Genomic DNA, 17,304 nt, shown 5'->3' with positions numbered 1-17,304 from the left:
AAAATAAGAAGTTTAAATTCTTGTCAATTATTCCTGACTCAAGGATTTAAACTTCTTTTTTGGTAAAATATTTTAATTTTTGTAATCTTTTGTTTGTTTCAGGTGAGATAAAATTTACAAGAACTTAACTTCGTATTATTTTTGGTAGTAATATACCGTAAAATAATTGGTAAATATACTTTTAATAAGTCTTTAATTTTAAATTTAATTTATTTAAAAAAAAATTATTTAAATTAATTTTAAATAATTTAATTAACTTTTTTTATTTTTTAATAAAGTAATTTATTTTATTTAATTTTATGTTTAAGTTGAAAGGTTAGTATTAAAAATCTTGACAGATGTGGTAAAAAAGTCAAAAAGGTCTTAACTCTCATAATCAGTGAATTTATAATTAAACACACTAATGAAAATAATTACTGTGTACAACAATTAATTGATTAGGTTTATTATTCATAGGATTTGAAATCTTAATTGTTAATAACAAGATTTATATCTCATTTTTTCCCTTGAATTATCTTTAATCTTTTTTTACTGACTTTTCGAAGAAAATACGATATTAATTTCAGTCACGTGGTTGGAGTGGGGGCTGAAAATGGATTTTCTTTACGTTTTTAGATATGGGTACGAAAATACTATTCATTTAAAATGTAGTTTCCTTTTATATATGTATATAATATATACATAGAACTATGTATACATTTTTTTGGCCTGAAAATATTTAAAACTACAAAATCAATTTCATTAACATTTAGTTATAACGAAGTAGTCTATCTGAAGTCGTGTATATGAAAATTTGAAGAAGAGTGGTTGAGTCGTTCTTGAGTTACGCTCAATTTAAGATCGAAAATAGACAACATTTTCTTTACGTTTTGAGCTATGAGAAGTACGAAAATACTATTTCTGTATATCATTTGTGGCTTGTGGCTGGAAAATCTCCAAAACTACTTATCACTTTCATTAAAATTTAGATATGCTGTAGTAGTGCATTTGAAGGTGCGCGAGTGAAAACTTGATGAAGATTGGTTGAATCGTTTTTTAATTACGCTCAATTAAAGGTCGACAACAGACTGTTGTCTAAGGTTATGTTGAATCTATTGGTATATTTTGATACGAGTTTATGTTTATGTAACAGTGGTGAGTGAGTTTTAACTTGATGCCTGTGTGAAGAAGACTCTTCAAGTAGACACTTGTAGTGTTGTACTTTGAAAATCAATGCGTTTCTGATGGCGAAATAGTGAGGGCGTCGAAAACGAAAAGTCGGTCTTCTTGCGAAGAACTGCGCAAGAGTTATTTCTTTTATTTAGTTTTAATCAGGAATATAATAAAGAATCTGAAAGCACACTACAACTGTTAATTTAATTTTTTTTTTTTTGCAACATAGTTATGTCTAGTTTTGTGTGAAAGATAATTTTAACAGGTATATAGTTATAATATAATCGTTGTTCGTATCTTTCCTATCAACAAAATACGTGTGATTTTAGTTTATAATAATATTTGGAATTTTAGTTATAATTCCAAGCCTGTCAATTTATTTTATACTAAAAAAAAATTGTACTAATAAAATGATCGTTTTAAACAGTTTAAACAAAATGTTTTGATATTATTAAATTTGCCACTACAAAATTAAAATAATTTTTATATCGGTTACTTTTTTGTTCTCAAACAGAACAGTATCGAACTGTTTTTAAATTTGAAAACGATAGTCATCTTTCACAAAAATCTGTGTTATTTACTTAAAAGAAAATTGTATTATCCTGAAGATAAATTAAATTGATTGGCAGGAGCCGGAAAAAATTTGGAGAATATTAATTAAAAGTAATTTAAAGTTGAGGATTAACTGATTTAATTAGGTTGTAAAAAATACATGTACATCTTCACTAAAAGTAATATTAAAAGTAATATTTTATTTGTAAATAATAGTAAATGAATTAACCAACTTGTAGCACTAGTCAATAAGCTAAATCTACTTTTTTTTGTGAATAGGCAAACGTAGGTTTAATCTGAATTGGTCAATAAGTTATATTTCGTAACTATCTTACCAGCAGGCTGTTATTTATGTTGGATAATAAAAATTAATTATTATTATTATATTGTAATTGATTATACTGAAAAAAACCTGAAGGTTCTGCTCCGATTAACAAAGATATTAAAAAGGCGTTTACTTAAATTTATGAAATTTATTTTACTTCTCAGAAAAATTAATAATAATTTTTTTTAATAATATAATTTTTCTTTTAATTATATTTTATAACTTACTGAAATTTATTCCTATAAATTTTGTAATATAAAATGATTTTAGCCAGAACTGGCCTTTTATATATATATATATATAATCCTATTAACTTATAGTGCTATAAGTTAGTTAATTTATAATTTATTTACTATTGTTTACAAATAAAATATTACTTTTAATTAATGGGTAACTGTTTTAAAAATAACATTTAAGATTAATGCAAAATTCATTTGGTTAAGATCTACATGTATTTTTATACTACCTAATTAAATCAGTTAATCCTCAACTTTAAATCCCCTTTTATATATATATATATATATATACACACACACACACACACACACACACACACAGAGAGAGAGAGAGAGAGAGAGGGAGAGAGAGAGATAGAGTTATATTAAAGTATGGAAACTGTTTCATATTACAAAATTAAGGGGTGGAAATAAAAATAAGTGCGGCTCTACATAATTACAAAATTACTATTTTATGGTGTGTTTTAAATTTTTATCGTCCATCTTCGATCCGTCTTATTGAATCAAACTTTTTTTTTTACATAGGAAGGTGGACATATGATTCATGGTTTTAATGTAAAACTTTATGAGGAAAACGGGGGCGAAAGTCGTTTCTTGATAAATGCCTTCGTTTTCCAGTGATAAATAATGAAAGTTTCAATAACGAAAAAATCCCTATAGCAATAAAACGAGGTATAACGTCCCGTATTAATTTTTTTATTTCGTATCACCTTAAAAATACATCCATTAACAAATTATAAACCGTTAATATTGGAATTAATGGCCCAAACACTAATAATTTGCAACATTACTACAAATTAAACCTCAAGCTCAACCGATATATAATTTACTTATCTGATATAATTATCTCAATATTTAATTTTAAAATTTAGTTGAATGTTTCAGTCTTAATTACTTAATACAATAAATTTTGAAAGTATACCATTCTACAAAAAATGTTCATAATGCTTCCCTTCTACACCTTGTCACTGCTCTAACCTTAATATCCGTTTTTAACTTATTGTGTCGTGTTTTGTGTTATACGTGCAGATTGGTCAATTATACCCTTTTCAAGTAGTCAATATATTTATTTTAGATAAAAAAACCTTTGATTTATATGGTATATTCAAGATGGCGGATCTAAATTTTAAACTATCACCATACAGCCTGAATTTTGTAGTTAAGTAGATATGTACTTGTTTCTACTTCCTAGTATACCAGTTTTGAAATATGAAACTGTTACCATAGTTTAATATTATTGTGTATATATATATATATATATATATATATATATATATATATATATTGTTTCATGAATTTTATAATGTTACCTAATACCTAAAATTTAAAGAAATAACTAGTTTGATAATTAAGTAAATTACTTGCAACTATATTCCTTATTGAATTTATACTATTATATAAAGAGGAAGAGGGTTTTTATTTGTTCGGGAAACAAAAAAAATACTCGATCAATCGCAACCAAATTTTTACCCATGTTTCTTGGCATAACTTTGAAGGGTTTTAGATATATTTCATCTCGAAAAATTTCTAGAAAAGATATATATATATATATATATATATATATATATATATATAAGTGTAGTATTGGAGATTTGCCAGTTGAAGTACTAACTTTAATGAATTGAATTAATGAACTGTGAACTGTGAGTCTCTATCAGTGCATGAATTGGGTTTGAACTAAATGGTTCCAATCAATCGAATGGATAATAATAAAAAATAATAGAATTAAATTTACGTTAAATAAAATAAATTAAAAAATGTTTATTTAACAATAACGGGCTTCCGGTAGGGTCTGCGTGTGAGGCTAGAGTGGTGAGATATACGAGGACCTCGTGTTAGGCTAAACCAATCATCACCATCGACTGGTAACAAACGGGATGCCCAGGGGCATCCCGTTTGTTGTATCTACTACAACAGCACCCCAGGGGGTGCTGTTGTAGAAGATACAATGGAGTGTTCTTATAATATCTGCAAACAATCGTCCGATTTTCAAAATTCAAAACATTGAAGGTTAACTTTTGCATGCATCAGGTACACTTTCGATCTAATAGATCACTTATTCGGAACTGTATATATATATATATATATATATACATATAAAGTTTGTTTGTTGTCGCATCACGCGAGGACCAACCGACCGATTACTTTCAAATTTGAAGGATAAATTTCGTGTTATTTCAGGGAAGGTTTTAAACCATAACTTTCTTGAAGGTTAAGATATTATTCATTATTTTTTCGCCCCCAAGTAGGGTGAAGTTGTGAATTAAAGATATTCATTAAGGGAAAAGTAGATTAATCCTTTTACTTTATTATTATATTTTTTCCACCATGACAACAAAATAAGATATGAATCTTTCGTCGTCAAAGGTGTGAGTACTTTACTCACACAAATTGGGACTGGCGAGCGAAGCGAGCTTTGCGGCCATGGAGTAGGCCCCTTGACCCCAGGAGGCCCGGAGGAGCTCCTGAGTTGACTCTAGGATTTGCGTAGGTGACTTGAACCCCAAGGGTTCATGTGCTGGCTAGACGGGCCGGCTAGTTATTTTTAATAGTTATAATATTTATTTCAAGGTTATTTTACGTTTAAAATCCAAAGTTACCAAAAGATAACACAAAAGTCTTTTTAGTCTGAGATAACCTTTTACACGGCTGTCAAATCTTGAATTTATCGTTAACAAAGGAAGAATACAAGTTTATTCTCGAAAAATAATTTATACTAAACGTAACAGAAATTTCTAATTCGGTAATTTTATTATTAGTAATATTTTCCGGTTTAAAAATTAATAAAATTCATGCTTGTTATATTTAAAAACATTTTAAATTGATTTAGAGTATTCTTTTGTAACATACTCGCATATTTTGTTTATCTAAATAGTTTTAGCTTTAATATAAATAATGAATGGGATACATTAGCAGTTGCAAAATATAGATGTAGCTAAAATAATGTAGGATGGCTGGCCGTTATTGTTACAATCCGCCAATAAACTCTCATCAAATCTCCGATACAACATATAAAGCAAAATAATAAACATCACAGCAGGTAAAATGACATCATTAAGCATGACGATATTATGACATGACGTCAGTAGAGAGCAGGTGTGCCATCATTGAAAAAACCTCATCTGCACTCTATCTGCAAGTGGAATATCTTCCATCAGATTTGTTTGCAAAAATACAAGTACCGCTCTCCATTGAGTCTTGGCGGTAAGAAAAAAATCTGATGCGGAATCACATGACTTCCATGTACGCCTATTAAATTACATATACACATTTTTTTAAATGAAAAGTACATAAAATTTTATTTCATTAATAACTTCTGATATTTTTTCATATATATTTTTTTATTGTTATTATTGAATTATTATTTATTGTAAACATTTTTTTACAATCAGAGGTTAATAATTATTAATAAATCAATATAGTTAAATTTAAAAAAAAGGAGATGAAGTCGGATTTGAACCGATGTGCCTTTTCCTTGTAAGATCCAAATATTTCATAAACTATTTTATTTGGCTATAACTCTGGAATCAATGAAAATATGTACCACTTATGATATATCGTTGAAAAGTTTTCAGTAAAGGCTTATTACTGCAGTTAAGAAAAATCCAAATGTTTATTTGGATTTTGGGCTTTTTTGGACACTTTCGGTTCAGTCGATTATAATCAAAAGGGGTGATGCACAATTAGATGTTACAACAGTCCTAAATCCAAAATTTCAACCTCCTACGGTTAATCGTTTATGGATTATGCAAGATACATACGTACGTACGTACAGACGTCACGCCGAAACTAGTCAAAATGGATTCAGGGGTGGTCAAAATGGATAATTTTTCGCGATCACAATACTTCCTTTACTTCGTACAAGGAAGTAAAAAGGGCCTATGAAATATCACCAAGAGTACACCACATTTTAAACGAAAAAGTGCGTTGGAAATGACTTGTAGCGGTCTCATGGGGATTTTCTTCTACCTAATTGTGAATGTTTCAGTAATTTATAATGCCATTTCTTGTAAAAGAGGATTCATCAGTAATTAGAATATTACTTAGGAAATCGATATGTGTTCACATTTTTTTTTAACCATCGACTGAATTTCATTCGTTTATCAAAATCAGGTGGTACTAACTTTTGTACGCTTGTTGTATGGAATGGGTATAATTGTTTTCCCGTACATTCGCCCCACTTGATTTAGAAAAACTCCGTACGGTTTATTGTTCTAATTTTGTGATGCATTTTTTGGGGGTTTGAGGTATACGATCAGAAATAATATCCAATCTTTTCTCTTTTAGATTAGATGATCTTCCGTACTTGGGTCCATAGTTGGCAGATCTATTTTCTTTAAACTTATCGGTCAAGTTTGCTCAGTAATGCGAAGTGAAACATCGATATCTACAAATCTTTAATAAAGCATTTCCTTCACGTATCTACGAGTGTAGTATTCATCACTTCATCATTACACATTTTCAACTAAAGAAATGCGATCTTTAAGTATTAAACAAATTGTCGCACAACGGAAACAAAAGGGTAAACAAACAATTCATTAGTTATGGAAATAAAATGTACTGTCAGTGCTGAAATATAGAAATCAACTGTTAACAAAATCAACTGTTAGGTTCACTGCTGGAAATATAAAAAACTAATTAAGTTATATTTTGTTTATTAAAGATAGGTAGGTTGTTTTTGTAGGTTTTATTTTATTTGTTATTTTATTGATTAAGACTCAAATGTTTTTTTGTTTAGATGTATGGTTACATTTGGGTCGCTCGTATAATTAGTTTCACTGGTATAATTAGTTGGGTCGCTCGTAAGGATGAGCGTTCATTGACGTTTAATTTTTTGTTGATCGGCGTATATTGATAATATATATATATATATAGCCCTCTGGGTTGGTCTAGTGGTTAACTCGTAGTCGTAAACCAGTTGTTAAACAGCTGATTTTCGAAGTCGAAGTTGAAAATCAGTTGTTTAAATCAGCTAATTCGAAAATCCTAGTAAAAGCTAGTTGCTTTTATACATATTTGAACGTTAGACAGTAACCGGTGTACTTTGATGGTTGGGGTTCAATTAACCGCACGTCTCAGGAATTTCGACCTGAGTCTGTACAAGGCTACATCTCAATTACATGTCATACATACCATTCCCATTTCATTGGACAGTGTAGGAGTTGCTTATTGTTTACTAATTGAACAGATTGTAACGTTCACGTAGGAAAAGTAAAAAATAAATTAAAATAAAAAAAAAAATATATATATATATAGAGAGAGAGAGAGAGAGAGAGCGTGAGAGAACATGAGAAAGAAATCGCAAAGAAAATGATACTTATACTTTTTGCTATATTCTATTCATTACCCCATTATTCAAAGATAATAAATAACATGCGGGAAAGATAGTACTTTCAATTTTAAATGTAGAATTATCAAATCTTACGTAATGCAGGTTCAGTTTTTAAAACTGCGGATCATTTAGCAGTTTTTTAACTATATGAATTTAAATCTGTTTGGTTTATTTCTATAAATTTCTTAATTGAATATCTTATAGGAATAATAATTAATTAAATAAAAAAAGAAATCATACGAGTATATATATATTTAAAACACATCTATATGTTTATATCTGAAACATTTTACACTAAAATTTTAAAATGTGTCCAATTAAATACAAATAAAAATAGTAAAAAACTGACTCCAGATAATTTTCAATAAAAAAATAAGAGAGTAAAACCAATTTAAAACAAATATTTTATCAAAAACTACATGTAATAAAAAAGTATATTTATCATCATTATAGCAATTTTTTTTTTGAATTTAAATTTATTTACAAACCGATCTGTTCCTTGTTTAATCTCCTGAATCACAAAATAATTTTTACTATAAAAAAATTAGTTTTAAATAGTATACATAAGGTCTTTTTAAACTGAAAAATGTTTATACTTTAAGGTTATTCTTCAAAGTTTTAAGTTAGAAAATCTGAAGTGATCCGGTGGGGCGTGGGTTAAGCACCCCCGCAGTTCTCTACAATAAATATCGTATATTTATGTATTCTTAAGTCGCGTTGGAGTAATTAATTGTTCCTGTAACAATTTTATAATAATCAACAATTGTAAAATAACATTTTTAGTAATAATTTACAATATGATATATGTAGATAAATAAATAGATGTAGGCTCTATTATTTTATTTTGTTTCTTTGCTTAAAAAAAAATAAGAAAAAAAAATAGAAAATATAATTTAATATTGTGGGCGAAGCTCGAGGCTAAAGGTATGGAAAGGTCAAAAAGGTTGAATAATATCTGATCAGAAGGTGGAGGCCACAATATCAGTTAAAATACATAAGACTGCGTCTTAGCATTCACAAATACATACATACAATGTATTACATTTGCGTTCGCATGAATTTTTATTATTATTTATGCGTATTGAATTCGATAAATTAAATTTTTGTGGTTTTTATAAAATAAATTACCGTGTAAAGTCCATTTTGTTGGTAATCTGAGAAATATAATATATATTTCAATTTTTTTCCTTCGTTTAGTTTTCATTATTTTGGAATAATTGTTTATTTTTTTATTATTTCATTAATATCATCTATATTAATGAAAAAATAAACGTTAACGTTAACGTTAGTATTGATTAAAGTACAATTTGTGGTATAAAAAACTGATACAAGTATCATTATTTTAAATACAACAATAAAGTAAAATTGATAACAAAAAATAGATGTTTTTTTGTAAAAGAATTACATTAAAAAATAAACAGTTTTTATAATTAATATTTTTCACTGACATTTTCATAAATGGCATTGATATCAGACAAGTGATTGGCTTGGTTTTTTTAATAATGACCTTAAAATTTCAGGAAAAGTTATATAATTAATTAAAAGTATTGCTCGTTTACTGTCTATTCTTTTGATTCTTCGTACTATTTTTTTTTCAAATGACATTTTATTGTTATTAATTCGCTTAAAGTACAGATTTCTAACCTTCAACCTTATCATAATTTTCATTGATTTGTAGAAATATTAATATTAAATTGTTAATGGCTTCATATAAATTTTTTTAGGTAGTTTAATCGTATATTTTGATTTTGAGTAAATTTTATTTGAAAATCGTTTAATTATACACTTTAACGTTGCAGAATTTTCTAGTTTTATTTTATTTATTTTTTAAATATTACATTTTTAGTGATGTTAAACTTTACAAGATGGGAAGTCAGATTTTAAAATTTTTAATGTGTTGACAAATCCAGTATTTTTTTATTTTATATTTTACTGGCGTACCCCGCCGCGACTTCGCCCACAATATAGATGTAGCTTCATTCGCAATGCTCTTCTAATAGCAAACATATTTTTTTTTATAAATAAAAAATATTTAATCAACAATATTATATTTAGATTTTCATTAAATCCTGATAAAACGATAAATAAAAATTTTTATGAAAAATACTGAAGGAATACACGGTAAACAATGAATTGTTGCCCAAAACTTAAATAAAGGAAAATAAAAAAAGGAAGATAAGAAAATTGAACAATATTTGTTAGACCAATCCATTTTATTAATGAATTAAAATAGTTTAATATAAAAGTCCAATAAAGATAAACAAAAAAATTTATTACAATCCCAAATCTAGCATCCCTATCGCGGGCTTCGCCTGTGCTCTATGGTTACTTGCGTTTCCCGTCCCGATCAGAGGGTCACGACTCCCTTCGCTCTCCCTTCCCGTTTTCTCAGGGTTCCCATTTCCTTCTCCCGTTTCTCTTTCCCTTACTTCCCTTTCCCCTTCATCTTCCCCCATTTCCCTTTCCTTTTTTATTTTTTCTCTTTCCCCTTTCCATTTCCTTTTCCCCGTTTTCCTCTTTCCCCCTTTTTCTTTTTCTATTTTCCCCTTCTTCGCTTTTTATCTTCTTCCCTTTTACCTTTTTCCATTTTTCCCTGTTTCCCTTTTCCCGATTTTTCCCTTTCTCCCTTCTTCATCGCGCATAAATCGGTCCAGTAGTTTCTTAGTCTACAGCGGACACACAAATCGGAAACATTGCAATGGAATCGTAAAATATTTAGTATAGCGTATGTTCTTTTACATCCAACAGATAGCGCTGTTAACACGAAATTTAGTTTTTTATCGATTTGAACCCCTTACAATCAAAATTTCGCAAAATCCTTTCTTGTGCACGCCTACTTAAAAATACTATATTTACTATATATATGATTGGTGAGGTTTGAACTGTGGTAAACATTTCGGGGAATTAAAAAATAGCTTCAAATAAAATATCGTAATGATTGGTTCAGTAGTTTTCATGGTTATCGAGAACAGACAAAAACGGACGTTATCTATATTCAAAAAGAATGTACCAGTTTCATTACATAATATTTTATTAAGGAAAAATAATACAAAATTCTTTCCAGATCATATATATTCTACTCATAATCAATTTTCATTTTCTGTCTTATTCAATGTGACCACCAGAAGCATCACGGACAGCATCAAGGCGATAAGAGAATTCCTTCTAGACTCATAGCAACAGCTATGAGTGAATCGAGATTCATTGCAGATCGCAGTTAATATTCGATGTTTGTGGGTAGCGGTGGACAAAAAACAAGATCTTTAACATATCCCCACAAGAAAAAATCTCATACGTTTAAATCTGGAAATCTCGCAGGCCAAGTTCAAAAAGCAAGATCTTGGACATGGTTTCGACCAGTCAGTTCATCGTCGGGACACTTTTTCATTCAAAAAAGCTCGTACCATCAGCTGCCAGTGAGGCATTGCTTCATCTAGTTGAAAAATTAAGTCACCTGAATCATATAATAGTGATTCAGAAACGGGAAAACCTTACAGTAACGGTGAAACCCATTTTTTGAACATGTCGAGAAAGGTCTGTCCTATAACGGTGTTTCCTTTGAAGAAAAATGGACCGTAAACCTTGTCCTTACATACTGCACAGAATACATTCACCTTAGGAGAATCTCTCTCATGATCAACCGTTACTTATGGGGGTTCCAATCCCCAAATGTGAATATTATGACGATTGACTGTACCATATAAGTAAAAAAAGGTTGCCTCATCGGTGAAGATTAAACGTGAAATGAAGGTTTCGTTTCCGTTTTCTTCATTATCGATTCGCAAAATCCAATCGTTTCCTTCTGTCGTTATAGGAAACTACTTGAACGAGCCGTAGTCAGTACGGTTTCATATACAGACGTCTTCTTAGCACATGCCAGATAGTCAGTTGAGGAACTGCAAACTGACGGCTAGCTCGATTTGTGGACTTATGTGGGCTACGCTAAAACGCATCACGAATTCTCTCCACTTGTTCCTCCGAAACCCGTGGTCATCCTGGATGTTTTGCTTTGTACAGACAAGCAGTCTCATAAAATTGTTGAAACCACCGTCAAATGTTCTTCCGAGAGGGTGGATTAATATCGAATCGCCTTCGAAAAGAACGAATTACCGAATTTGTTTTCGCGGACTCGGGAACATAGAACGCCTTTTGTAGTCTACTCGCCGTTTTGAGATTATTATAACTAACGCGCTCATGCGGTAGTTATTCGAAACTTAGAAACCTACTCCTACCAAACCTATCAAATGATCTGTGAGTAATTTTACAACGGTTCCATGGAACTAAAAAATTGCGTCTTGAAATCGATTCATTCTTTTTGAATAACCCGTATATTAGTGAGATAACAGTATATTTCAAAATTTTTAAAATCTGGTTGGACGCCACATGACTTCCTTGTACATCTATTAAATCACATATACATATTTTTGCTGCACATCATTTAAACCTATTTCATTTGAAAGTGAAATACGATCGTTAAATTCTTTAATAAAAGTGGACAGTTACACAATTGCTAAAATATTATGTTTATTAACGTCAAATATTTTTATAATTAATAATTCCACAATCTTACCTGAAGTATTAGGTGTTTATCTAATAATCCAATAATAAAAACTGATTATGCTACACCGTAAGGTCAAAATTAATATTTGTAACCAGTGTTCAGGAATTTACTAAACGGAATAGTTTAATTATTATCAACTTTTATTTACACGACACACCAGAAATCTTGTGCACATTACGTACAAGTGAAAAAAAAATTTCATCACTTTAAATTGAATACAATTCAAAAATATATTTAATTTTTCTATCAAATAATTAAATAAAATGATTTTTTTAATAAATATACAATTTTATAAGAATTTGGTAAGAAAATCAACAAAAAAAAATACGATTCTGAATTATAATTTTCAATTTATATTAAATAATCAGATGTTTCACCAACTCATTACATATACACATATGTAATAATGCCTATTAAAATGCATATATACACATTTTTAAAAGCGCATAAGATTTTATTTCACTAATAACTTCTGCTTTTTTCATATTTTTTTCTTTGTTATCATTACTGAATAATTATTTATTACAAAAATGTTTTTATAATCACGGGTTAATAAATTATTAATACATCAATATATTTAATTTTAAAAAAAAAGTTAAAAAATTAAAAAGGAGATGATGTCTGATTCGAATCGATGCGCCTTCGCCTTTTAGAGCCAAATATTTCATTAATTAAAATTTTATTTGGCTATAACTTTGGAACCGATGAAAATAAGTACCACTTATGATATATCGTTGAAAATCTCTCAATTATCAATGATTGTTTATTACTGAAGTTAAGAAAAGTCCAAAATCCAATTTTTTGGGGAGTTTTTGATTTGGTTGGACACTTTTGGTTCAGTCGATTGCAATCAAAAGAAGGAGATGCACAATTAGATGTACAATAATCCTAAATCTAAAGTTTCAACATCCTACCGCTAATCGTTTTTGAGTTACGCGAGATACGTACATACATACATACATACATACATAAGTACGTACAGACGTCACGCCGAAATTAGTCCAGATGGATTCAGAGGTGGTCAAAATAGATATTTCCGTTGAAATCTGAAAACCGAAATTTTTCGCGATCACAATACTTCGTAAAAGGAAGTAAAAAGAGAACATAACAGAATGTGGGCTAGAATAAATGTTAAAACGTAAATTAATTTGGTAAAATATAATAAGCTTTTAATGTGACTTTAAATAGTATCACAATTCTCAGTAGGTTTTTGATTTACTGGTAATAAATTTGTAAACGTTTAACATATTTTAATCGAGTTTAAGTTTTGCATCTGCTTTGAACATACACTGTCAAATCTAGAAACAAATCAAACTTTTCTATAAGTTTATATGTTCTGTATTGGTGAAAACTTTATTGTTTTTTATAACTCAGAAAAAAGTTTAAACGGTTTTTATTTTATATCTGTGTCCAACTGAATATCTACTGTAAAAATTATACACAAATGCAAGCTTTTCTTTAAGTTTATATTTATATATGAATAAAAGTAATATGAAATTTATGAACTTATAAGAAATTTATAAAATTTGTTAAATTTCTAACATAGTTTAAATGGTTTTTTTTTATATCTGTTTCTAGTTGAACTTACACTGTTAAATCTGGTAACAGATGCAAGTTTTCTACGGATTTTTTTTTCATTGATGAGAAATTTTTAAATCTGTTTTAGTTTACTTTAAAAAACAATTTTTTCCAGACTAAATTCCAAATATATTTCTTCTATCTAAATATGAAAAATTGAAAGAAATTTATCTATAATCTATATTAGCAAATATGAATAATATATCATTTATTTGTTTATAAATGGACAAATTTTTATTTCTGTTCAAACTAAACATATATTTTATGATTATTAAAATATTCATTTTTTTTTTTTTTTTAAAGCATTGCGAAGTTTTAGTATATAATTTGATTATTGTTGCTATACAGAGTGTATCACGAAGTTCTATCGAGACTTTCATAACCTATTTTACTTGTGGAAATAATGGAAAAAATTCATATAAACATATGTCCTAAAATGCTACGTTTGCGAGTTACGGCTACTGAAAGATCTCGCTCGAATTTCAGTTACCCCGGCGAAATGAAGTCGTACTGAAATATTTACGACGTTAATTAAGGAACTGAATTAGTGATTTCTTACGGTTTTTAAACTGAAAAAAAAATGAATAAAATAGATCCCAAAACCGTATCTACAGTAGTTGTTTAGAAATGTGGAGTGAAAACCAATAAATTATGGTAAAAAGACCCTTAAGCGGCGATGGTGGTGTAGGGGTTAACATACTACTCGCAAATTAAAAAAGGTAAAAAGACCCTGTTTTTTTTTATGTTTGACGTACAATAACTTTGTTAAATTGGTAATAAATCATAAAACTATTAAACAAAGCTTGTAGAGAATTTAATTCTGAACAAATAAGTGTAAGATACATTGAATAAAACAAAGAAAAGTTAGAAAAATCTAATTTTTTTAAGTACATTACTAATTTTTCAGAAAAGTACTTCTTCAATGCAAACAAAAACCATATCTTTTTTGTGATGTGAAAAATTTGTAAAAAAAAGACTTATTGTTAAAAACTGCTGTTAAAAATCTAAAAAACCTGGAAATTACATAACAATCTACGTAAATAAAAGACAATCTTCGTTTTGTGTGTGCCTAATAAATCTAAAACTATTTAACAGATTTCATTGAAAATACCACAATTTATTATTGTTTGTCCCGGGAGTGTTTGCATGTTATTAATTGCACATGTTGAAGAGGTACATTGAACTTTTTTTAAAAAGACGTAGAGAATGATCGATATAGACAGTGACAATCGATATAGACGATATCTCTCGATATATACTACATTAAATTTAGTAAAAGAAGTTTTAGGTTATTTATTTATCCTTTTTTTTATGATTTATGTAGTAGTGAGATTGGTAAGGTATGAACTGTGGTAAACAATCCGGGGATCATAAGAAGAAAGAAAGAAAATTAACATTAAATCGATACTGTAAATTTTATTATTTTCGTAATATAATTTGTCAAATATAATACAAAATTTATTTAATCCATGCACTCGAATTTAGCAATAGCTAAGCAATACAAATTCGCATTGCGAAGCATTGTACAATAAAAATAATTTAATAGAAATTACTTCGATAATAATTTTTTTATTAATGAAAGAAGTAAAATAAATTATTTTAAAAATTATTATTTCAAAGTTAGCAGCTCATCAACAATACGCAATACTGTATTAGTGTTTAAGTCGTTCTATAAGGTACATTAAGTATATTGGGTACTGTGAACTGTGCTGTTGTTAGCTAAGGTTTTCTGTGAATTTTAATTTGAACGTGACTGGTTTGCCATTGAAGTAATACCGTACTTATTTACAACAGAGGAATACGTTGATATGGTACCCATTTTGGGTTTGTATAATGATAACGCTGCAGCTGCTACAATAGAATATGAAACATCTTTTTCGAATCGCAGTATTTTAGATCCCAAAAAATAATTAGTACAACTTTTCGGGTAACAGATTCACTACCTAGTATTCGTACCAGCTACGATCGATCTATCTAACAAGATGAAATTTTATTGATGAAATTATTATCAATGCAGTTCAATTCAGTCCAGGCGTCAGTACACGACGTCTTTCTAAGCATATCGGAGTTTCGCATTCGATGGTTTGGAGGAAACTTAAAGAAAACAGATTTTATCCTTATCATACTTATCCAGTTCAATATCTATACCTAAGAGAATTTGTTCAGAATTAAATTTTCTATAACTTATGTTTAAATGTTTTAATGTTTATTATCTATTTAACAAAGTTATTGTACGTTAAAAAAAAACAAGGTTTTTTTACTCCAATTTATTGGTTTTGACCCCATATTTCTCAAAACCTACTGCAGATACGGTTCTTGAACCAATTCTATTCAATTTTTCAGGTCAATAACAATAATAAATCACTAATTCTGCTCCTTAATTAAAAATTTCAATGCGACCTTATCTCACCGGGATACTTAAAATCCGAGCGAAATCTATCATTCGCCGTAATTCGCAAACGAAGCATTTTAGAACATATGTTCACATGAACTTTTTCCATTATTTTCAGGAGTAGAATAGGTTATGAAAGTTCCGGGAGAACTTCGTGATACATTCTGTATGTTCTTATTACAAAAAATAAACTTTTGTTTTGAGAATAAGTACCAAACACTTTCAGAAAGATTCTTTCTTCGCGGCGACTATGTCACACTAATTACCTTTCATGCCAGTACACTACTTTAATGTGTCAGCTTATTGATTACAACAATCAATCTTTTATTTTGCTAATCCGCCTTCATCCAACGTTTTAGATAGCAAGCATAATAAGAAACAATAATACAAAAAAAAATTTATACTAAATCGATAATACTTCAAAATGTCATTGATGGAGGCCGGTTAAGTACAAGGTTCCGTAGGGATTACATCAGATTTTACGTTATTGAAATTACTATGTGGTTATGAACTCAGCAGAAACTTGAAGGCGTATTTCGTCTGCTAAAGATAGGACCTAAGGATGAATATAGGAAGTCGTTTTATACTTCAGATAACTATTAAAGAACAGCATTGGTTTTTTTTTATAGTATTGGCTTGCTTGGCATTTCTCCCGCCACACCCCATTCGGTCGCCCTAAAGCATAAGACCGAATGTCTGTGCCACAAACGGCAACTGAGCCTCGAACAGTTTAGCGACCAGTATCCTAACATAGTTCCTAGAGCTTACCTAACAGCGTGAGCGGACTAAGCGCGGTGCCATACACCACCGGCTTACGTGCCCAACCGCTCACTTGTCATATATTTGGTAAAATGGGTAGGCGCACCCCGACAACTAATTAAAATATATATATACGCCTAGGTCGCTGAATGCCAGCAAGTACATGTCCACCATTTTATAGCGCTTGGAGCCATAATAATTGGCTGAAGGTGAGCCACACACAGGGTTAGCTACCACGACAATGCGGTAAGAGTCTTTCCCTTACGCAAACTGCGGATGCTGGTTGAACAAAGCAACCGCATCTAGGAACTCCCACACGGTGCAACAAAGCGGCTGTCGCCACATTTTCTCGCCGCTTATGAGTGGCTAATTTTCCCCTTGACCTCTAAGTTCCAGGGTAGCTCGATTTCTGCCGCT

General features: G+C 29.5%; 1 protein-coding gene across 2 annotated transcripts in view; it reads left to right on the top strand.

The window, feature by feature from the left end:
- LOC142327300 (uncharacterized) overlaps positions 1–17,304 on the top strand; it is a 247,586-nt gene that overhangs the window by 186,649 nt on the left and 43,633 nt on the right. The window contains exon 1 of one of the 2 annotated variants that reach the window (XM_075370217.1): positions 151–169. The exons of the other annotated variant lie outside the window; for it this stretch is intronic. The gene's annotated coding sequence lies outside the window, so the exon portion shown is untranslated. Of the gene's footprint in view, positions 1–150; positions 170–17,304 lie in introns of those variants that run through there. 2 annotated transcript variants of the gene reach the window in all.

Source organism: Lycorma delicatula, chromosome 7, assembly GCF_047948215.1.
Source record: "Lycorma delicatula isolate Av1 chromosome 7, ASM4794821v1, whole genome shotgun sequence".
NCBI classification, from domain to species: domain Eukaryota; kingdom Metazoa; phylum Arthropoda; class Insecta; order Hemiptera; family Fulgoridae; genus Lycorma; species Lycorma delicatula.
Note: the sequence above shows the minus strand (reverse complement) of the source record. Positions and strands in the feature narration are given on the sequence as shown.